Source organism: Ranitomeya imitator, chromosome 1, assembly GCF_032444005.1.
Source record: "Ranitomeya imitator isolate aRanImi1 chromosome 1, aRanImi1.pri, whole genome shotgun sequence".
Taxonomy (NCBI): Eukaryota; Metazoa; Chordata; class Amphibia; order Anura; family Dendrobatidae; genus Ranitomeya; species Ranitomeya imitator.
Genome location: NC_091282.1, coordinates 1,228,796,342 through 1,228,820,491, shown reverse-complemented (window position 1 = coordinate 1,228,820,491; position 24,150 = coordinate 1,228,796,342). Strand labels below are relative to the sequence as shown.

The 24,150-nt window shown below is 44.5% G+C and overlaps 1 non-coding gene across 1 annotated transcript; it reads right to left on the bottom strand.

The window, feature by feature from the left end:
* Positions 1-347: 347 nt before the first annotated feature.
* Positions 348-476, bottom strand: LOC138660524 (small Cajal body-specific RNA 14). The gene has a single exon (XR_011317912.1). It is a non-coding gene; the product is annotated as a small Cajal body-specific RNA 14 (non-coding RNA).
* Positions 477-24,150: the final 23,674 nt, after the last annotated feature.

Sequence of the window (24,150 nt, the reverse complement as noted above, 5' to 3'; positions counted from 1 at the left end):
TAAATCCCCAGATCTACGTCCTTCTACAGAACCTAATAATTGTATGATACAATATTGTTCTGCTCCAATCTTTATTTTTATATAGCGCTAACATATTACAGTTTTCACACATTATCATCACTGTCCCCGTTGTGGCTAACAATCTAAATTCCCTATCAGTATGTCTTTGGAATGTGGGAGGAGACCGGAGTACCCGGAGGAAACCCATGCAAACACAGAGAGAACATACAAACTCTTTGCAGATGTTGTCCTTGGTGGGATTTGAACCCAGGACTCCAGCGCTGCAAGGCTACTGTGCTAACCACTGCGCCACTGTGCTGCCCTAAAAATGGAAAGACTTAAATTTCTATGTCTGGAGCCATCGCACAGGAAGCCCGATGTCTATACAGGCCCTGTCGGCAGGAACCATTTCATTTACGTGGCAGACTGAAGTCACATTAAACCGACAATTAATGCAACAATGCAAAGCCTGCCACGTCTTACTGGGGAATCGAACTCTGGTCTGTGGACACCATGGGTGAAACACTTAACACCGAGCCACCACTGGTACAAACATTACATTACATTACATTACTGATCCTGAGTTACATCCTGTACTATACTCCAGAGCTGCACTCAATATTCTGCTGGTGCAATTACTGTGTACATACATTACATTACTGATCCTGAGTTACATCCTGTACTATACTCCAGAGCTGCACTCACTATTCTGCTGTTACAGTCACTGTGTACATACATTACATTACTGATCCTGAGTTACATCCTGTATTATACTCCAGAGCTGCACTCACTATTCTGCTGGTGCAGTCACTGTGTACATACATTACATTACTGATCCTGAGTTACATCCTGTATTATACTCCAGAGCTGCACTCACTATTCTGCTGGTGCAGTCACTGTGTACATACATTACATTACTGATCCTGAGTTACATCCTGTATTATACTCCAGAGCTGCACTCACTATTCTGCTGGTGCAGTCACTGTGTTCATACATTACATTACTGATCCTGACTTACATCCTGTATTATACTCCAGAGCTGCACTCACTATTCTGCTGGTGCAGTCACTGTGTACATACATTACATTACTGATCCTAAGTTACATCCTGTATTATACTCCAGAGCTGCACTCACTATTCTGCTGGTGCAGTCACTGTGTACATACATTACATTACTGATCCTGTGTTACCTCCTGTATTATACTCCAGAGCTGCACTCACTATTCTGCTGGTGCAGTCACTGTGTACATACATTACATTACTGATCCTGAGTTACATCCTGTATTATACTCCAGAGCTGCACTCACTATTCTGCTGGTGCAGTCACTGTGTACGTACATTACATTACTGATCCTGAGTTACCTCCTGTATTATACCCCAGAGCTGCACTCACTATTCTGCTGGTGCAGTCTCTGTGTACATACATTACATTACTGATCCTGAGTTACCTCCTGTATTATACCCCAGAGCTGCGCTCACTATTCTGCTGGTGCAGTCACTGTGTACATACATTACATTACTGATCCTGAGTTACATCCTGCATTATACCCCAGAGCTGCACTCACTATTCTGCGGGTGCAGTCACTGTGTACATACATTACATTACTGATCCTGAGTTACATCCTGTATTATACCCCAGAGCTGCACTCACTATTCTGCTGGTGCAGTCATTGTGTACATACATTACATTACTGATCCTGAGTTACATCCTGTATTATACCCCAGAGCTGCACTCATTATTCTACTGGTGCAGTCACTGTGTACATGCATTACATTACTGATCCTGAGTTATGTCCTGTATTATACCCCAGAGCTGCACTCGCTATTCTGCTGGTGCAGTCACTGTGTACATACATTACATTACTGATCCTGTATTATCCACCAGAGCTGCACTCACTATTCTGCTGGTGCTGCCACTGTGTACATACATTACATTACTGATCCTGAGTTACATCCTGTACTATACTCCAGAGCTGCACTCAATATTCTGCTGGTGCAGTTACTGTGTACATACATTACATTACTGATCCTGAGTTACATCCTGTATTATACTCCAGAGCTGCACTCACTATTCTGCTGTTACAGTCACTGTGTACATACATTATATTACTGATCCTGAGTTACATCCTGTATTATACTCCAGAGCTGCACTCACTATTCTGCTGGTGCAGTCACTGTGTTCATACATTACATTTCTGATCCTGACTTACATCCTGTATTATACTCCAGAGCTGCACTCACTATTCTGCTGGTGCAGTCACTGTGTACATACATTACATTACTGATCCTGAGTTACATCCTGTATTATACTCCAGAGCTGCACTCACTATTCTGCTGGTGCAGTCACTGTGTACATACATTACATTACTGATCCTGAGTTACATCCTGTATTATACTCCAGAGCTGCACTCACTATTCTGCTGGTGCAGTCACTGTGTACGTACATTACATTACTGATCCTGAGTTACCTCCTGTATTATACCCCAGAGCTGCACTCACTATTCTGCTGGTGCAGTCACTGTGTACATATATTACATTACTGATCCTGAGTTACCTCCTGTATTATACCCCAGAGCTGCGCTCACTATTCTGCTGGTGCAGTCACTGTGTACATACATTACATTACTGATCCTGAGTTACATCCTGCATTATACCCCAGAGCTGCACTCACTATTCTGCGGGTGCAGTCACTGTGTACATACATTACATTACTGATCCTGAGTTACATCCTGTATTATACCCCAGAGCTGCACTCACTATTCTGCTGGTGCAGTCACTGTGTACATACATTACATTACTGATCCTGAGTTACCTCCTGTATTATACTCCAGAGCTGCACTCATTATTCTGCTGGTGCAGTCACTATGTTCATACATTACATTACTGATCCTGAGTTACCTCCTGTATTATACTCCAGAGCTGTGATCACTATTCTGCTGGTGCAGTCACTGTGTACATACATTACATTACTGATCCTGAGTTACATCCTGCATTATACCCCAGAGCTGCACTCACTATTCTGCTGGTGCAGTCACTGTGTACATACATTACATTACTGATCCTGAGTTACGTCCTGTATTATACCCCAGAGCTGCACTCACTATTCTGCTGGTGCAGTCACTGTGTACATACATTACATTACTTATCCTGAGTTACGTCCTGTATTATACCCCAGAGCTGCACTCACTATTCTGCTGGTGCAGTCACTATGTACATACATTACATGACTGATCCTTAGTTACATCCTGTATTATACTCCACAGCTGTACTCACTATTCTGCTGGTGCAGTTACTGTGTACATACATTACATTACTGATCCTGAGTTACATCCTGTATTATACTCCAAAGCTGCACTCACTATTCTGCCGGTGCAGTCACTGTGTACATACATTACATTACTGATCCTGAGTTACCTCCTGTATTATACCCCAGAGCTGCACTCACTATTCTGCTGGTGCAGTCACTGTGTACATAGATTACATTACTGATCCTGAGTTACATCCTGTATTATACTCCAGAGCTGCACTCACTATTCTGCTGGTGCAGTCACTGTGTACATACATTATATTACTGATCCTGAGTTACATCCTGTATTATACTCCAGAGCTGCACTCACTATTCTGCTGGTGCAGTCACTGTGTACATACATTACATTACTGATCCTGAGTTACATTCTGTATTATACTCCAGAGCTGCACTCACTATTCTGCTGGTGCAGTCACTGTGTACATACATTACATTACTGATCCTGAGTTACATTCTGTATTATACTCCAGAGCTGCACTCACTATTCTGCTGGTGCAGTCACTGTGCACATACATTACATTACTGATCCTGAGTTATATCCTGTACTATACCCCAGAGCTGCACTCACTATTCTGCTGGTGCAGTCACTGTGTACATACATTACGTTACTGATCCTGAGTTACATCCTGCATAATACCCCAGAGCTGCACTCACTATTCTGCTGGTGCAGTCACTGTGTACATACATTACTGATCCTGAGTTACATCTTGTATTATACCCCAGAGCTGCACTCACTATTCTGCTGGTGCAGTCACTGTGTACATACATTACATTACTGATCCTGAGTTACATTCTGTATTATACTCCAGAGCTGCACTCACTATTCTGCTGGTGCAGTCACTGTGTACATACATTACATTACTGATCCTGAGTTACATTCTGTATTATACTCCAGAGCTGCACTCACTATTCTGCTGGTGCACTCACTGTGCACATACATTACATTACTGATCCTGAGTTATATCCTGTACTATACCCCAGAGCTGCACTCACTATTCTGCTGGTGCAGTCACTGTGTACATACATTACATTACTGATCCTGAGTTACATCCTGTATTATACCCCAGAGCTACACTCACTATTCTGCTGGAGCAGTCACTGTGTACATACATTACATTACTGATCCTGAGTTACCTCCTGTATTATACTCCAGAGCTGCACTCACTATTCTGCTGGTGCAGTCACTGTGTACATACATTACATTACTGATCCTGAGTTACATCCTGTATTATACCCCAGAGCTGCACTCACTATTCTGCTGGTGCAGTCACTATGTACATACATTACATGACTGATCCTTAGTTACATCCTGTATTATACTCCACAGCTGTACTCACTATTCTGCTGGTGCAGTTACTGTGTACATACATTACATTACTGATCCTGAGTTACATCCTGTATTATACCCCAGAGCTGCACTCACTATTCTGCTGGTGCAGTCACTGTGTACATACATTACATTACTGATCCTGAGTTACATTCTGTATTATACTCCACAGCTGCACTCACTATTCTGCTGGTGCAGTCGCTGTGTACATACATTACATTACTGATCCTGAGTTATATCCTGTACTATACCCCAGAGCTGCACTCACTCTTCTGCTGGTGCAGTCACTGTGTACATACATTACATTACTGATCCTGAGTTACATCCTGTATTATACCCCAAAACTGCACTCACTATTCTGCTGGTGCAGTCACTATGTACATACATTACATGACTGATCCTTAGTTACATCCTGTATTATACTCCACAGCTGTACTCACTATTCTGCTGGTGCAGTTACTGTGTACACACATTACATTACTGATCCTGAGTTATATCCTGTACTATACTCCAGAGCTGCACTCACTATTCTGTTGGTGCAGTTACTGTGTACACACTGATCTGACTTTCAGCTTATCGCAGCCTCTAATTCCAAAGAAATGGAGAATAATATGCAGCATGAGGTGTATAAACTACACTATAAGAACTACACTAAGAAAACAAGCTCCTGGCTAGCAAATGTAGTACCGCTGTGTTCACAATGTGCAGTAATGAGGTCGTGACCAAGGAAAGTTCAAAACAAATGTATTTAATGTTCACAAACTCACACAGTGAAAGGCATATGTATCCTCCAGATCGCAGCCTGGGCGTCAAAACAGTCCATATCTGAGACCGATTGCCATGGGTGAGTGCACCACCGTGTTATGCTGAGGGGTGCCAGACATTCATGTTCTTGGCTCAGTGTTACCTCACACAAGCTGGCTGTTACAGAGCCACCTGCTCTGCCTGTTGCAAGCCAACACTGACACAAGCAGACCCTTTACTGCTGGGTTTTTACATGGTGTTTGTGGCCATGGGCCACTTATAAGACCAGGCCTGGAAGGAGCAAACCACCCCACTACCATCCTGTAGTTCGCTTCAAAAATAAAAGCCCATGCCGAGTTTTCTTAAGGCTGTCTTGGGCAAATAGCTTGTCCAAGACCACTCGTACTTTTAGGCCGGTGTCACATTTGCGAGTATAATGCAAGAAACTTGTGCGAGTCTCTCGCATCAATTCCCGGCACTGCCACTGGCACTCGGGACCGGAGTTTGCAGCTGCCTGAATTTCTATGCAGCTGAACGCTCCGGTCCGAACCACCGGCGGCAGTGCCAGGAATTGATGCGAGTTTCAAGTGTGACACCGGCCTTATACTGCATTGCAACCACAGTTATACCTGTGACTGCAATGCACTCCAGCGGCCTTAATACGCTTCTGTGCACATCCTGGGGGATACATACATAGTGTTCCTGGCATATATTACCCATCATACAAAGAATAATGGTCTGCAGAATTTCGCATGCAGCTCTGGAGTGTAATACAGGATGTAACTCAGGATCTGAACACAGCATGTTTCTGTTGGATTCAAATTGAAGTCAAATCATTTGCATTTACACTAAATGGGGGCATAAGTTGGAACAGTGCGACACCTCAGTCCACTGTGGCGTAATAATACCGAGGCTGTAATAATAATAATGCAGTAATAATAAGGCTGAGTGTGAATGAGCCTTTAAGGAAGAAATCATCCACTCATCTGCTCTTCGGACTGACACGGTCACAGACATCTCCATTTCCACGAGCTGCTTGTTCACAGTGAACCTCTCCCTGGCTCTGCTCCATCTACAGGAATGACAGAATAACAAACGTTCACTTTGGATCCAAGGAACAAATTCCGCAGTTTTTTCTTGTTTGTCAGTAAAGAATTTAATCCGAGAACACAACAGTCTCCGAGATGCAGGCGACATTCCACTCGGTCAAGGCCGGGGCACGGGTTCATTGAGTTAGCGGTTGGCGTGAAGTGTGCGCTGTTTATTCTGGGTCCGTACATAACAAATATGTGTTTGTAAGCGCATTTTCAAACAATAGGAGCATATCTTCAATATCCGTGGGGAGTAAGCAAGCAGCTCTGTGGACATTCGAGGACTGCGGGAGAGAAGCAAGAGAGTCAAGCCACAATCAGCACATTGTGACGTCTCCACCTGTCCACTATAGTAATAATCTACCCTGAACCAGGGCTCAATACCATAGGGCTGCATATTCATTTTCTTGGGCTACAAAGTACTCAAAGATCTAAGCCATAGCAATACCAGAATTGACCCTCATGGCCCTTGTCCCTCAACTCTAGTTTGGGTCGCATAACGTCCACATAAAAGTGTTTTCCACCTCTTTTTCAAAGAGGTCTTGAAGGAGTAGAACATTGTAAAATATCTTTCTAAACCGCTGCTGACCTACGGTCATTTAACCACGGAGGTAACTGATTGGCTGCAGGGTCACGCTACCTGTGGATGGGACATCATCAGATCTGATGAGATCTTGTCCATCAAGAGCGGTTGTAAGCTGCACTGTGGACATTCACCGGGTTGAAGTTGGTCATAGCATGATACGATCCACTCTACTTAGTGTAATCTGCATGTTAATTTCAGTACAATCTAAAGTTCTGTTTCCTTATTGGTTGTAGTAGACTCTGGGTGTTACTGTGTGCTTATTGGTTACAGTAGACTCTGGGTGTTACTGTGTGCTTATTGGTTACAGTAGACTCTGGGTGTTACTGTGTGCTTATTGGTTACAGTAGACTCTGGGTGTTACTGTGTGCTTATTGGTTACAGTAGACTCTGGGTGTTACTGTGTGCTTATTGGTTACAGTAGACTCTGGGTGTTACTGTGTGCTTATTGGTTACAGTAGACTCTGGGTGTTACTGTGTGCTTATTGGTTACAGTAGACTCTGGGTGTTACTGTGTGCTTATTGGTTACAGTAGACTCTGGGTGTTACTGTGTGCTTATTGGTTACAGTAGACTCTAGGTGTTTTTGTGTGCTTATTGGTTATAGTAGACTCTAGGTCGTGCTGTGTGCTTAATGGTTACAATAGATTCTAGGTGTTCTTGTGTACTTATTGGTTACAGTAGACTCTAGGTGTTATTGTGAGTTTGTTGGTTACAGTAGACTCTGGGTGTTACTGTGTGCTTATTGGTTATAGTAGACTCTAGGTCGTGCTGTGTGCTTATTGGTTACAGTAGACTCTAGGTGTTACTGTGTGCTTATTGGTTACAGTAGACTCTAGGTGTTTTTGTGTGCTTATTGGTTATAGTAGACTCTAGGTCGTGCTGTGTGCTTAATGGTTACAGTAGACTCTAGGTGTTATTGTGAGTTTGTTGGTTAAAGTAGACTCTGGGTCTACTTACTGGTTACAGTAGACTCTAGGTCATGTTGTGTGCTTACTGGTTACAGTAGACTCTAGGTCACGTTGTGTGCTTACTGGTTACAGTAGACTAGGTCGTGCTGTGTGCTTATTGGTTACAGTAGACTCTAGGTGTTGCTGTGTGTTTATTGGTTACAGTAGACTTTGGGTCATGCTGTGTGCCTATTGGTTACAGTAGACTCTAGGTCATGTTGTGTGCTTACTGGTTACAGTAGACTCTAGGTCATGTTGTGTGCTTACTGGTTACAGTAGACTCTAGGTCATGTTGTGTGCTTACTGGTTACAGTAGACTAGGTCGTGCTGTGTGCTTATTGGTTACAGTAGACTCTAGGTGTTGCTGTGTGTTTATTGGTTACAGTAGACTTTGGGTCATGCTGTGTGCCTATTGGTTACAGTAGACTCTAGGTCGTGCTATGTGCTTATTGGTCGTGGTAGTCTCTAGGTTGTGCTGTGTACTAGGTGTGTGTTTATTGGTTACAGTAGACTTTGGGTCATGCTGTGTGCCTATTGGTTACAGTAGACTCTAGGTCGTGCTATGTGCTTATTGGTCGTGGTAGTCTCTAGGTTGTGCTGTGTACTTATTGGTTGTAGTGGACTATAGGTGTGTGTTTATTGGTTACAGTAGACTCTGGCTTGTACTGTGTGCTTATTGGTTACAGTAGACTCTAGGTCGTGTTGTGTGCGTATTGGTTACAGTAGAGTCTAAGTCATGCTATGTGCTTATTGGTTGCGCTAGACTCTAGGTCATGCTGTGTGCTTATTGGTTGTAGTGGACTCTAGAAGTTTCTGTGTGCTTATTGGTTATAGTAGACTCTAGGTATTGCTGTGTGCTTATTGGTTACAGTAGACTCTAGGTGTTGCAGTGTGCTTATTGGTCAAGGTTGTGCTGTGTACTTATTGGTTGTAGTGGACTATAGGTGTTGCTGTGTGTTTATTGGCTGCTGTAGAATATAGCTGTGAGGCTGTTGGTTACAGTACACTCTAGGTATTTCTGTGTGCTTATTGGTTACAGGAGACTATGGGTCGTGCTGTGTGCTTATTGGTAGCAGTAGACTCTAAGTGTTGCTGTGTGCTTATTGGTAGCAGTAGACCCTAAGTGTTGCTGTGTGCTTATTGGTTATAGGAGACTATAGGTCGTGCTGTGTGCTTATTGGTTGCAGTAGACTTTAAGTGTTGCTGTGTGCTTATTGGTAGCAGTGCAGTCTAGGTGTTGCTGTGTGATTATTGGTAGCAGTAGACTCTAAGTGTTGCTGTGTGCCTTTTGGTAGCAGTAGACTTTAGGTTTTGCTGTGTTCTTATTTTCAGAAGTAGATTCTAATGGTTGCAGTGTGATTACTATTGGTTACAGTAGAATCTAGGTCATGTTCTGTGCTTATTTGTTGCAGTAGACTCTAGGTGTTGCTGTGTGCTTATTGGTCGCAGTAGAGAAATAAATGTGCAACAGGTCTCGAGAAAGCCGGTACTTGGAAAACATGATTGGCCAAGGGGTTATCAAATCCCAAATAAACAAAATTGAGGCCATTCAAAATGAGCCCTGGACTATTACAACAAAACAGGTAAGAGCGTTCCTCGGCATCATTGGATATTATCAAGGATTTATACCGATTTTTGCTGGGACATAGGCACCCTTGACCAATCTCTTAAAGGGAAGGAAATCAGACATGGTTTGGTGAGCCCTTAGACCGAGGAATCATTCCAATACCTGAAGTTGGCATTGAGCAGACAGCCAGTCATCACAAGCCCCAACTTCAAGAAAGGCTTTATTGTGCAAACGGATGCCTTTAAGGTGTTTCTAGAAGCGGTTCTGTCATAGGAGGTGAACAAATAAGAACACCAGGTCTCCTGCTTGAGTAGGAAACTTATCCCGGCAGAGAAAAATTATAGCTTAGTGGAGGAGTGTGTTAGGGTTGCTGGATTGCGCTAAATAAAATAAATAAAGCAGAATCACAACCCAGGGCCCACCGTGCAGAGATGGAAAACTGCTGCTATAGCAAGCAATGACGGAACACTAGGCAACTGATTACTTGCACACACTGGGTTAACGCCACTCAGTGTGAACAGGATGCTGAGTTCCTAACTCTGTTACTCCACGGAAAAGAGCAGCACAAAGGAGTACTAAGTGCTCTGTCCTGTTGAACATCACAGAACAAATACGGGAACTGAACTCTCTTACAGAAATGAAACAGATGCTCTGCAACTGAGCTGTGCCACTCGCACACAGAAACTAAAGAGATGCTCGGCAACTGAGCTGTGTCACTTTCACACAGAAATGGAACAGATGATCTGCATAATACCCTAACTAGGGTTGTGCTTGTTCTGGAACTTTACTGTGCTACACACATGTAGGAACCTGATCCTGAGACAATGGCTAATTGCCCCCAATGACACTAGCTGCCTGCCACATGTATAGTCACAAAGCTAGACAGACACACAAGACATGCAGAATGGTAGAGTATCCACTGGCAAAAGCCACACACAAATCATACTAGCACACCAGCGTGTGCCTCTGAGAGCCTTTTATACACTAAGTTCATGTCCAGTCGGACAGGACCTTGCCCGTGGACCAATCCAGAGCTGCCACCTCACCAGAACAGCTGACGTCCAACCAGCAATAAGAAGATGCCACATCACGGACATGCTCAGTAAGGTGATTTCTGGACTTAGCCCCCAGAGTGTAAGCTTGCACCTTTATGCCACCGATTTCCAAAGACTTAGCTGGAGTGTCAGCAGGAACCAAACGCATGGCATGAACCTGAGCAAGACACCGGGACCAACGCCTGCGCTGAGCAGCAGTCCCAGCAGCCGGATGCGAATGGGAGTCAGCAGGGCCAAACAAAGCTTGGGATCTATCCCGTACAGCAAGAAAATCCCGGTGCCTAACAGAGTGCTTGGTCATTAGGCGAACCTTGGAGTCCACTCCCTACATTATTATTTACTCAGGTGACAGTTTTGCTTAGTAAAGGTCCGGACCATTCACACTTGGTCTGGATGAAAAATGCCAAGGAGAGGAATGTGCATGTCACCAGATGGTTTCTGCAATACTTTAGCTTCTTGGTGGAACATCAAGCTGGGAAGGCGCAAGGAAATGCTGTTGATCTTTCACAGGCACTCTGTATGGTGACGGGTGTTCACCCTCCTCAAGTTTAAACAGGGGGCTATGTGAGGGCAATCATATCCAAGGGTCTTTATGTGTCCCCCAGAATGTGCATAAAAGAATATTAAACCAACTGGAGAGTGTTGCAATTATAGCCATAGCTGTGGTTACAATGCAAAATAAAAGAGAATGTGGATTTGGTCAAAGTATTTAACCAAGTCAGATTTGAGAAAACCTAACATCGGCTTTTATTTTTGGAGACATCTGTAGGATGGTAGTGGGATGGCTCTCTCCCTCCACCCCAGGTCTTGGGAGTGGCCCATGTCCACGATTCCTATTTAAACCTTAAATTAACCCCTTTACCCCCAAGGGTGGCTTGCACGTTAATGACCAGGCCAATTTTTACAATTCTGACCACTGTCCCTTTATGAGGTTATAACTCCGAAACGCTTCAACGGATCCTGGTGATTCTGACATTGTTTTCTCGTGACATATTGTACTTCATGATAGTGGTAAAATTTCTTTGATAGTACCTGCGTTTATTTGTGAAAAAAACGGAAATTTGGCGAAAATTTTGAAAATTTCGCAATTTTCAAACTTTGAATTTTTATGCAATTAAATCACAGAGATATGTCACACAAAATACTTAATAAGTAACATTTCCCACATGTCTCCTTTACATCAGCATAATTTTGGAACCAATTTTTTTTTTTGTTAGGGAGTTAAGTTGACCAGCAATTTCTCATTTTTACAACACCATTTTTTTTTAGGGACCACGTCTCATTTGAAGTCATTTTGAGGGGTCTATATGATAGAAAATGCCCAAGTGTGACACCATTCTAAAAACTGCACCCCTCAAGGTGCTCAAAACCACATTCAAGAAGTTTATTAACCCTTCAGGTGTTTAATAGGAATTTTTGGAATGTTTAAATAAAAATGAACATTTAACTTTTTTACACAAAAAATTAACTTCAGCTCCAATTTGTTTTATTTTACCAAGGGTAACAGGAGAAATTGGACCCAAAAAGTTGTTGTCCAATTTGTCCTGAGTACGCTGATACCCCATATGTGGCAGTAAACCACTGTTTGGGCGCATGGGAGAGCTCGGAAGGGAAGGAGCGCTATTTGACTTTTCAATGCAAAATTGACAGGAATTGAGATGGGACGCCATGTTGTGTTTGGAGAGCCACTGATGTGCCTAAACATTGAAACCCCCCACAAGTGACACCATTTTGGAAAGTAGACCCCCTAAGGAACTTATCTGGATGTGTGGTGAGCACTTTGACCCACCAAGTGCTTCACAGAAGTTTATAATGCAGAACCGTAAAAATAAAAAATCATATTTTTTCACAAAAATTATATTTTTGCCCCCAATTTTTTATTTTTCCAAGGGTAAGAGAAGAAATTGGACCTCAAAAGTTGTTGTCCAATTTGTCCTGAGTACGCTGATACCCCATATGTGGCAGTAAACCACTGTTTGGGCGCATGGGAGAGCTCGGAAGGGAAGGAGCGCAGTTTGACTTTTCAATGCAAAATTGACAGAAATTGAGATGGGACGCCATGTTGCGTTTGGAGAGCCACTGATGTGCCTAAACATTGAAACCCCCCACAAGTGACACCATTTTGGAAAGTAGACCCCCTAAGGAACTTATCTAGAGGTGTGGTGAGCACTTTGACCCACCAAGGGCTTCACAGAAGTTTATAATGCAGAGCCATAAAAATAAAACAAAATTTTTTTCCCACAAAAATTATTTTTTAGCCCCCAGTTTTGTATTTTCCCTAGGGTAACAGGAGAAATTGGACCCCAAAAGTTGTTGTCCAATTTGTCCTGAGTACGCTGATACCCCATATGTGGGGGGGAACCACCGTTTGGGCGCATGGGAGGGTTCGGAAGGGAAGGAGCGCCATTTGGAATGCAGACTTAGATGGAATGGTCTGCAGGCGTCACATTGCGTTTGCAGAGCCCCTAATGTACCTAAACAGTAGAAACCCCCCACAAGTGACACCATTTTGGAAAGTAGACCCCCTAAGGAACTCATCTTGATGTGTTGTGAGAGCTTTGAACCCCCAAGTATTTCACTACAGTTTATAACTCAGAGCCATGCAAATAAAAAATATTTTTTTTCCACAAAAATTATATTTTAGCCCCCAGTTTTGTATTTTTCCAAGGTTAGCAGGAGAAATTGGACCCTAAATGTTGTTGTCCAATTTGTCCTGAGTACGCTGATACCCGATATGTGGGGGGGAACCACCGTTTGGGCACATGGGAGGGCTCGGAAGGGAAGGAGCATCATTTGGAATGCAGACTTAGATGGATTGGTCTGCAGGCGTCACATTGCGTTTGCAGATCCCCTAATGTACCTAAACAGTAGAAACCCCCCACAAGTGACCCCATATTGGAAACTAGACCCCTCAATGAACTTATCTAGATGTGTTGTGAGAACTTTGAACCCCCAAGTGTTTCACTACAGTTTATAACGCAGAGCCGTGAAAATAAAAAATCTTTTTGTTTTCCCACAAAAATTATTTTTTAGCCCCCAGTTTTGTATTTTCCCAAGGGTAACAGGAGAAATTGGTCCACAAAAGTTGTTGTCCAATTTGTCCTGAGTACGCTGATACCCCATATGTTGGGGTAAACCCCTGTTTGGGCACACAGGAGAGCTCGGAAGGGAAGGAGCACTGTTTTACTTTTTCAACGCAGAATTGGCTGGAATTGAGATCGGACGCCATGTCGTGTTTGGAGAGCCCCTGATGTGCCGAAACAGTGGAAACCCCCCAATTATAACTGAAACCCTAATCTAAACACACCCCTAACCCTAATTCCAACGGTAACCCTAACCACACCTCTAACCCTGACACACCCCTAACCCTAATCCCAACCCTATTCCCAACTGTAAATGTAATCTAAACCCTAACCCTAACTTTAGCCCCAACCCTAACTGTAGCCCCAACCCTAACCCTAACCCTAGCCCTAACCCTAGCCCTAACCCTAACCCTAGCCCTAACCCTAGCCCTAACCCTAGCCCTAACCCTAACCCTAGCCCTAACCCTAGCCCTAACCCTAGCCCTAACCCTAACCCTAGCCCTAGCCCTAACCCTAGCCCTAACCCTAGCCCTAGCCCTAACCCTAGCCCTAACCCTAGCCCTAACCCTAACCCTAGCCCTAGCCCTAACCCTAGCCCTAACCCTAGCCCTAGCTCTAACCCTAGCCCTAACCCTAACCCTAGCCCTAGCCCTAACCCTAGCCCTAACCCTAGCCCTAGCTCTAACCCTAGCCCTAACCCTAGCCCTAACCCTAGCCCTAGCCCTAACCCTAGCCCTAACCCTAGCCCTAATGGGAAAATGGAAATAAATACATTTTTTTTTATTTTTCCCTAACTAAGGGGGTGATGAAGGGGGGTTTGATTTACTTTTATAGCGAGTTTTTTAGCGGATTTTTATGATTGGCAGCCGTCACACACTGAAAGACCCTTTTTATTGCAAAAAATATTTTTTGCAATACCACATTTTGAGAGCTATAATTTTTCCATATTTTGGTCCACAGAGTCATGTGAGGTCTTGTTTTTTGCGGGACGAGTTGACGTTTTTATTGAAAACATTTTTGGGCACGTGACATTTTTTTATCGCTTTTTATTCTGATTTTTGTGAGGAAGAATGACCAAAAGCCAGCTATTCATGAATTTCTATTGGGGGAGGCGTTTATACCGTTCCGCGTTTGGTAAAATTGATAAATCAGTTTTATTCTTCGGGTCAGTACGATTACAGCGATACCTCATTTATATCATTTTTTTATGGTTTGGTGCTTTTATACGATAAAAACTATTTTACAGAAAAAATAATTATTTTTGCATCGCTTTATTCTCAGGACTATAACTTTTTTATTTTTTTGCTGATGATGCTGTATGGCGGCTCTTTTTTTGCGGGACAATATGACGCTTTCAGCGGTACCATGGTTATTTATATCTGTCCTTTTGATCGCATGTTATTCCACTTTTTGTTCGGCGGTATGATAATAAAGCGTTGTTTTTTGCCTCGTTTTTTTTTTTTTTTTCTTACGGTGTTTACTGAAGGGGTTAACTAGTGGGACAGTTTTATAGGTCGGGTCGTTACGGACGCGGCGATACTAAATATGTGTACTTTTATTGTTTTTTTTTTTATTTAGATGAAGAAATGTATTTATGGGAATAATATTTTTTTTTTTTTTCATTATTTTGGAATATTTTTTTTTATTTTTTTTACACATTTGGAAAATTTTTTTTTTACTTTTTTACTTTGTCCCAGGGGGGGACATCACAGATCAGTGATCTGACAGTTTGCACAGCACTCTGTCAGATCACTGATCTGACATGCAGCGCTGCAGCCTTCACAGTGCCTGCTCTAAGCAGGCTCTGTGAAGCCACCTCCCTCCCTGCAGGACCCGGATCCGCGGCCATCTTGGATCCGGGGCTCGAGCAGGGAGGGAGGTGAGGAGACCCTCGCAGCAACGCGATCACATCGCGTTGCTGCGGGGGGCTCAGGGAAGCCCGCAGGGAGCCCCCTCCCTGCGCGGTGCTTCCCTGCACCGCCGGCACATCGCGATCATCTTTGATCGCGGTGTGCCAGGGGTTAATGTGCCGGGGGCGGTCCGTGACCGCTCCTGGCACATAGTGCCGGATGTCAGCTGCGATAAGCAGCTGACACCCGGCCGCGATCGGCCGCGCTCCCCCCGTGAGCGCGGCCGATCGGCTATGACGTACTATCCCGTCCAGGGTCAGATAAGCCCAGGGCACCTCGACGGGATAGTACGTCTAAGGTCACAGAGGGGTTAAAGCTTGGGTGTGTCAGTTTTTTTTTATTTTCAAACATCAGAGCAGGAGCTCTGTGTAGAACAGGTATGTGTGAGATTGAATACAGGCCAGAGCAAGAGAAAGCAAAGCAAATGATACGGTGGTGCAGTCACCCCAAGAAATGGACTGATATGGACGTTTCGGCTGCAAACAGGAGTATAAAAGTTCTGGATTTATTTTGTAAGTTTGAAGCTCTCCTACTTTGCACTCATTACCTATATTAATTGCACCTGTTTAAACTCATTCAACCTCCAACCTCTCCACCATGGCCAGGACCAAAGAGCCGTCTAAGGGCAGCAGGGAAAAAATGTAGACCTGCACAAGGCTGGGATTGCCTCCTGTAAAATAGGAAAGCAGCTTGGTGACAAGGCAACAACTATTTGCACAATTATTAGATAATGGAAGAAACACAAGATGACTATTGATTTTCCTCGGTCTGGGACTCCATGCAACATCTTACCTCGTGGGGTAAAGATGATTCTGAGAAAGGTAAGGAATTATCCCGGGACTTCAAGCGAGGACCTGGTTAATGACCTAAAGAGAGCTGGTACCACAGTCTCAAATATTACCATTAGTAACACACTATGTTGTCATGGGTTAAAATACTGCAGGGCATGCAAGGTCCTCCTGCACATATCCAGGCCCATTTAAAGTTTGCCAGTAACCATAAGAATGATCCAGAGGATACATGGGAGAAGGTCATGTGGTCAGATGGGACCAAATTGGAACTTTTTGGTATCAACTCCACTTGCCGTGTTTGAAGGAAGAAGAAGGATGAGTACATCCCCAAGAACACTGTCCCATCCATGAAGCATGGTGGAGAAACATCATAGTTTGGGGGTGCTTTTCCTAAAAGGGAACAGGATTAGAGATGAGTGAAAATATTAATATTTGGTTTGACTTACAAACACCAAATTTGTAATATTCGCCGATTTAATGGTCAAATATAGCCGAACGCCATACACAACACAAGTGCTGGTGCTTCCCATTCTGTATGACAGCGTGAGAAACAACAGCGTAGCACTTCTGATCAGTGGTAATGTTGCTGCAGATAGATTGTTACCACCGTCAGAGTCCAGCGGGGTCACGCTGTCGGATGTCAGTGTGGCCCCGCAGCGTTGCGGTGACCCTCGGTAAAAAGCTGACAGCAGGTGCCACTGATGGGAGAAGTAGTCTCTCAAAAATGTTACTGCCGTCAGAGCACTGCGGGATGATGCTGTCAGATAGAGATTCTGTGACCCACAGTGGTGACCCGCGGTAAAAAGCTTACCGCAGGTCAGCAGGTGCTGGATGATAAGAGACTACTCCTCTCATCAGGCTATATCTTCTGCCACTGATAACAGTGACAACAGGTGCCACTGATGGGAGTAGTAGTCTCTCGGCAGCAGGCGCCGGTGGTCAAAGTTTAAAAAAATAAAATGAAACATGTAAACTAAATATATACATATTCAAAAAGAAATAAAAAACATATACTCACCTAACACCAAATCACCAATGCCCTCGTCTCCTATAAAAAAATGTAAAATAAAAAAACAACATATACTCACCTAATGCCCTTTTCCCGATGCCGAAGTTTCCTAGAAAAAAATCAAAAATAATAAACCACCATATACTCACCTGTCTGCTGCAGTCCAAGTAATCCCGTTTCCCTCTTGTGCCTTTTTTTCAGACAAAGGCACCGGGCGTGTGAGACTGGGGAAGTGAGCAGCCATTGACATTGATGTATAGGTGTGATGGAGGGGTAGAGTGAGATGGGGGAAAGATGATGAATTCTGTTTTGTCCATGTTCAGTTGTAGAAAGCGATCAAAAAAGAAGGCGGAAATAGCAGACAGACCGTGCGGGATTTTGGTAAGTAAGGAGGCGTGTCATCGGCGTAGAGATGGTACTGAATACCGTGGGATTCTATGAGCTGTCCCAGGCTGAAGGTGTAGATGGAGAAGAGTAGGGGTCCTAGAACATACTGGAACAACACGTCCATCTTGAACTGTCCTCCCATCTCTCTTCTTGCTCCCCCTTCGACCGCTTACAATCTGGCTTCCGGTCACACCACTCCACTGAAAGTGCCCTAACTAAGGTCACCAATGACCTATTAACCTCCAAGAGCAATCGACACTACTCTGTCCTCCTCCTCCTGGACCTGTCCTCTGCCTTTGACACAGTGGACCATTCCCTATTACTACAGACCCTCTCATCCCTTGGCATCACAGACTTGGCCCTATCCTGGATCTCGTCATACCTAACAGACTGGACATTCAGCGTCTCCCAGTCACACACCACCTCCTCACCTCGCCCCCTATCTGTCGGAGTCCCGCAAGGTTCAGTTCTAGGGCCCCTGCTCTTCTCCAGTTACACCTTTGGCCTGGGACAGCTCATGGCTTTCAGTATCACCTCTATGCTGATGACACACAGATCTACATCTCTGGACCAGATATCACCACCCTACTAACCAGAATCCCTCAATGTCTGTCCACTATTTCATCCTTCTTCTCTGCTAGATTTCTAAAACTTAATGTGGACAAAACAGAATTCATTGTCTTTCCCCATCTCACACGACCCCCCAACGAACCTATCCATTACAGTAAACGGCTGCTCACTCTCCCCAGTCCCACAAGCTCGCTGCCTCGGGGTGATCCTTGACACTGATCTCTCCTTCAAACCACATATCCAAGCCCTTTTCACCTCCTGCCGCCTTCAACTCAAAAATATTTCATGGATCCGTACATTCCCAAACCAAGAATCTGCAAAAACCCTAGTCCATGCCCTCATCATCTCCCGCCTTGACTACTGCAACCTCCTGCTTTGTGGCCTCCCCTCTAACACTCTTGCACCCCTCCAATCTACTCTAAACTCTGCTGCCCGACTAATCCACCTGTCCCCCCGCTATTCCCCGGCCTCTCCCCTCTGTCAATCCCTTTACTGGCTCCGCATTACCCAAAGACTCCAGTACAAAACCCTAACCATGACGTACAAAGCCATCCACAACCTGTCTCCTCCATACATCTGTGACCTCGTCTCCCGGTACTTACCTACCCGCAACCTCCGATCCTCACAAGATCTCCTTCTCTACTCCCCTCTTATCTCCTCTTCCCACAATCGCATACAAGATTTCTCTCGCACATCCCCCCTACTCTGGAACCCTCTACCACAACACATCAGACTCTCGCCTACCATTGAAACATTCATAAAAACCTGAAGACCCACCTCTTCTGACAAGCCTACAACCTGCAGTAACCACCGATCGACCAAACCGCTGCACGACCAGCTCTATCCTCACCTACTGTATCCTCACCCATCCCTTGTAGATTGTGAGCCCTCGCGGGCAGGGTCCTCTCTCCTCCTGTACCAGTTGTGACTTGTATTGTTCAAGATTATTGTACTTGTTTTTATTATGTATACCCCTCCTCACATGTAAAGCGCCAAGGAATAAATGGCGCTAGATTAATAGATAATAATAATTCTTTGTTGGTGGGAAAACATCGGCAGTGTATCAAATACTTATTTTCCTTATTGTATGCACACAAGTATACACACACACTGCCCATACATACACATATATAAACGCACAAACATATACATGTATATACACACACAGCACACTTACACATGTATAATGACATACTGCACATGCATCTCATGTATGTACACATGCTGAACATACATACACATGAGCATATACACACACACATCGAATATACACAGAGTGTGCAAAGCAGTCATCAAAGCAAAAGGTGGCTACTTTGAAGAACCTAGAATATAAGACATATTTTCAGTTGTTTCACACTTTTTTGTTAAGTATATAATTCCACATGTGTTAATTCATAGTTTTGATGCCTTCAGTGTGAATGTACAATTTTCAAAGTCATGAAAATACAGAAAAATCTTTAAATGAGGTGTGTCCAAACTTTAGGTCTGTACTGTACATACACATGTATACAAACACACACACTGCACATACATGCACATGTAGGTACACACACAGCACATACAGTATATACATGTGTATACACACAGACTGCATATACACATCAAATCCCTGTCATGGCCGCCCAATCTCCAGACCTGAACCCCATTGAAAACCTCTGGAATGTAATCAGGAGGAAGATGGATAGTCACAAGCCATCAATCAAAGTAGAACTGCTGACATTATTGTACCAGGAGTGGCATAAGGTCACCCAAAAGCAGCGTGAAAGACTGGTGGAAAGCTGCCAAGACACATGAAAGTGGTGATTAAAAATCATGGTTATTCCACAAAATATTGATTGCTGAACTTTTCCTGAGGTAAAACATTAGTATTGTTGTTTCTAAATGATTATGAACTTGTTTTCTTTGCATTATTTAAGGTCTGAAAGCACTGTTTTGTTTTTTTTTAATTTGGACCATTTCTCCCTTTCAGAGAAACTCAGCTTGGAAACTCAGAGACATGTTGTCAGAAGTTTACAGAACAAAAGTTCAATTTACATTTTACTCAAAAATATACCTATAAAGAGAAAAATCAGACAAACTGAACATTTTGCAGTGATGTCTTTTGCCAGAGCTGTATAAGCCTGGTCCTTTAATAACGGGATTATGTCGGGCCAGAAACCAGCCCTGGTAGCATGTGAAGTTAAAACCAAGAACACGGACATGTGGATTTGTGAATCCAGATAAAAGAGCAGTCCAAAGTTCAATTACATATTTAATCACCTTAAGGGCACACTAGGCAATACGCTATATGCACAAAGGCTATAGATATGCAATGATCAGCTATGCAAATACAGGTGAAGTACAAAAGATATAAGCAGATGGATCATTCAGTTACCAGTTTGATGTTTGACCTTGCGTGCTGGACCACATGGGGGCTGCCAGCTTGTTATTATTCCTTCCAGCTTGTTACTCGACATGGCCAACCTTTTAGAAGTGAACAGCAAGAATGAGAAAGACAGAGAGAGAAGACATGGCCTTACACAAGCCTTCATCCTCTTGGTTGGTCACACCCTTTTTAACCCCAGGATGGGCCCATTTCCCCTCTGTAAGTACTCGGGCAGAAATCCGAGAGTGGACCCTCTGGGTCGTGACTCTAGAGCCCCCGGGGTCGAGCGGACCAGATGGAATCACCCCCTATACAGGGAGTGTTAGGAGCAGGACCTCGGGGAAATGGAGACACAACAGCTAGAGCCAAAGGGGCGACCCAAGATAAAGAAGGAAACCAAAGGCTATAAGGATGGCAGGGAATAATAGGAAAACAAGACTTAACTGAAAATGACTGGAACACGGAACGGCAGAACACAGCAGGAACACGGACTGGCAGGACTCAGCAGGAACACGGACCGGAAGGACTCAGCAGGAACATGGGCTGGCAGAACACAGCAGGAACACGGACTAGCAGGATACAGCAGGAACACGGACTGGCAGGATACTGCAGGAACACGGACTGGCAGGATACAGCAGGAACACGGACTGGCAGTATACAACAGGAACACGGACTGGGAGGATACAGCAGGAACACGGACTGGCAGGATACAGCAGGAACACGGACAGGCAGGACACAGCAGGAACACTGGCTGGCAGGACACTTAAGACAAAGTAAAGACTGGGCTGAGAGAAGACACTGGTGCAGGGGAGCCTAGGGCATAGGGACACTGACGGCAGACAGTGCACCTACAAAGCAAAGGCGTCTTACCTAGGGAGACGCCGGGAAGAAATACCCGATGGGCGCAGCCATGTTGGGGCGGAGCCACCGGGTCGCGACCTCCCAGAAGGCTCTGCGATGGAGGAGACGCGACCGCGCATGCGCAGAGGGACCGGACGCCGTGAGCCGGCGAAGGAGGAAGCAGAGCGGCGCTGGACAGGATCGCGAGTGCGCCGAGGGACGGGAGAAGCCGGGTAAGTATGCGCAGCGTGCGCAGCGTACGTAACAGTACCCCCCTCCTTAGTCCCCCTCTTTTTAAGGCTAGAAAGGAAACTTTTCATGATAAGAGGAGCATTGATGTTCTCTCGGGGCTCCCAGGACCTCTCCTCAGGGCCAAATCCCTCCCAATCAATCAAAAAATAAGTTTTACCCCTAACTACCTTTTTGGCAAGAATGTCTTTAACATTAAAGATTCCATCAGAAGTACAGAGCTGAGGAGAGGAAGAGGTAGCGGAGTGAAAACGATTAAAGACTGCAGGCTTGAGAAGAGACACATGGAAGGCATTGGGAATGCGTAAAGAGGCGGGCAACTTCAACTTATAAGAAACATCATTAATGCGACTCAAGATAGGAAAAGGACCAATATAGCGGGGACCCAGTTTGCAAGAGGGAATTTTAAGCTTGATATAGCGAGAGGAAAGCCAAACTTTATCACCCGGAGAATATGGCGGAGCATCCAAACGCCTTTTGTCAGCAAACTTTTTCATATTAAGGCTAGCTCTCTCAAGAGCCACTTTGGTCTCACTCCAAATCGTAGAGAATTCCTGGGACAAGAAATCCGCTGCTGGTACCCCCGAGGAAAGAGAAACAGGAAGAGGAATGTTCGGATGTTGACCATTGACTACAAAAAAGGGGGTTTTGGAGGAAGACTCGCTGGGAAGATTGTTATATGAGAATTCGGCCCAGGGGAGAAGAGAGACCCAGTCATCTTGATGTGCATTGGAGAAATGTCGCAGATATGTAGTCAGGACTTGATTAACTCGCTCCACTTGTCCGTTGGACTGAGGGTGATAGGCGGAAGAAAAGTCCAAGTTAACCTTTAATAGACTGCAGAGAGCTCTCCAAAAACGTGAGGTAAATTGTACTCCACGGTCTGAGACGATATGATGAGGAAAACCATGAAGACGGAAGACTTGGTGTAAACAGATCTTTGCCAACTCAGGAGCGGAAGGCAGACCAGGTAATGCGATGAAGTGAGCCATCTTGGAGAACCGATCTACAACAACCAAGATGACAGAGCAATTCGAGGAACAAGGTAGATCAGTGATGAAGTCCATAGCTATATGACTCCAAGGAACGGAAGGCACAGGCAGAGGATGCAGGAGACCGGAAGGAAGCTGCCTAGGGACTTTATTTTTTGCACAAGAAGGACAAGAAGCGATGAATCTGGTGACGTCTTGTCGGAGAGATGGCCACCAGTAATGCCGAGAGATAAGAGAAAGTGTCTTCTTGACTCCTACGTGACCTGCAATTTTGGAGGAGTGACCCCAACGTAAAACTCTCTACTTGTCTTGGTTAGCCACAAGAGTCTTGCCAGGAGGAGTTGAAATCACTCTTAGAGGGGCAAGAGTGACGATCTTCGCAGGATCAATGATGTGAGCCGGAGAATCCTCTAGGTCCAGAGGCTGAAAGGATCTTGAAAGAGCATCTGCTTTGACATTCTTATTCCCGGGTCGGAAATTAAGTTCAAATTCGAATCGTCCGAAGAATAAAGATCATCTGGCCTGTCGTGGATTTAGTCTTTGGGCAGACTGAATATAGGCCAGATTCTTGTGGTCTGTGTAAATGGTGAATGGATGAAGAGCCCCCTCAAGGAGATAACGCCATTCCTCCAAGGCTAGCTTGATAGCCAAAAGTTCTTTATCTCCAATAGAGTAGTTACGCTCAGGAGCGGAAAAGGTTTTAGAAAAAAAACCACAGGTCACCAAACGTCCTGACGAGGATCTTTGCAAAAGTACAGCACCAGCTCCAATAGAGGATGCGTCGACCTCAAGGACAAACGGTCTATTAGCATCAGGACGATGAAGCACAGGGGCCGTAGCGAAGCTTTGTTTAAGAGACAGAAAGGACTCTTCAGCCTCAGGGGTCCAAAGACTGGAGTTGACTCCCTTGCGAACTAGAGCAGAGATAGGCTTGGTCATGGAAGAAAAATGAGGAATAAATTGTCTATAGTAGTTGGCAAAGCCAAGAAAACGTTGGATTGCTTTTGTTCCAAGAGGACGAGGCCAATTCAGGACAGCAGAAACCTTCTCTGGATCCATCTCTAAGCCAGATCTTGAGACAATATATCCCAGGAAGGGAAGAGAAGATTGTTCAAAGACGCACTTCTCAATCTTAGCGAACAGATGATTCTCTCTTAGCCTTTGCAGAACACGACGGACATCTCGCCTGTGAGTGGAGAGATCCGGAGAAAAGATGAGAATGTCGTCAAGGTAAACTACGACCGAGGAGTAGAGAAGATCCCGAAATACATTGTTCACAAATTCCTGGAAAACCGCGGGAGCGTTGCAGAGACCAAACGGCATAATCAAGT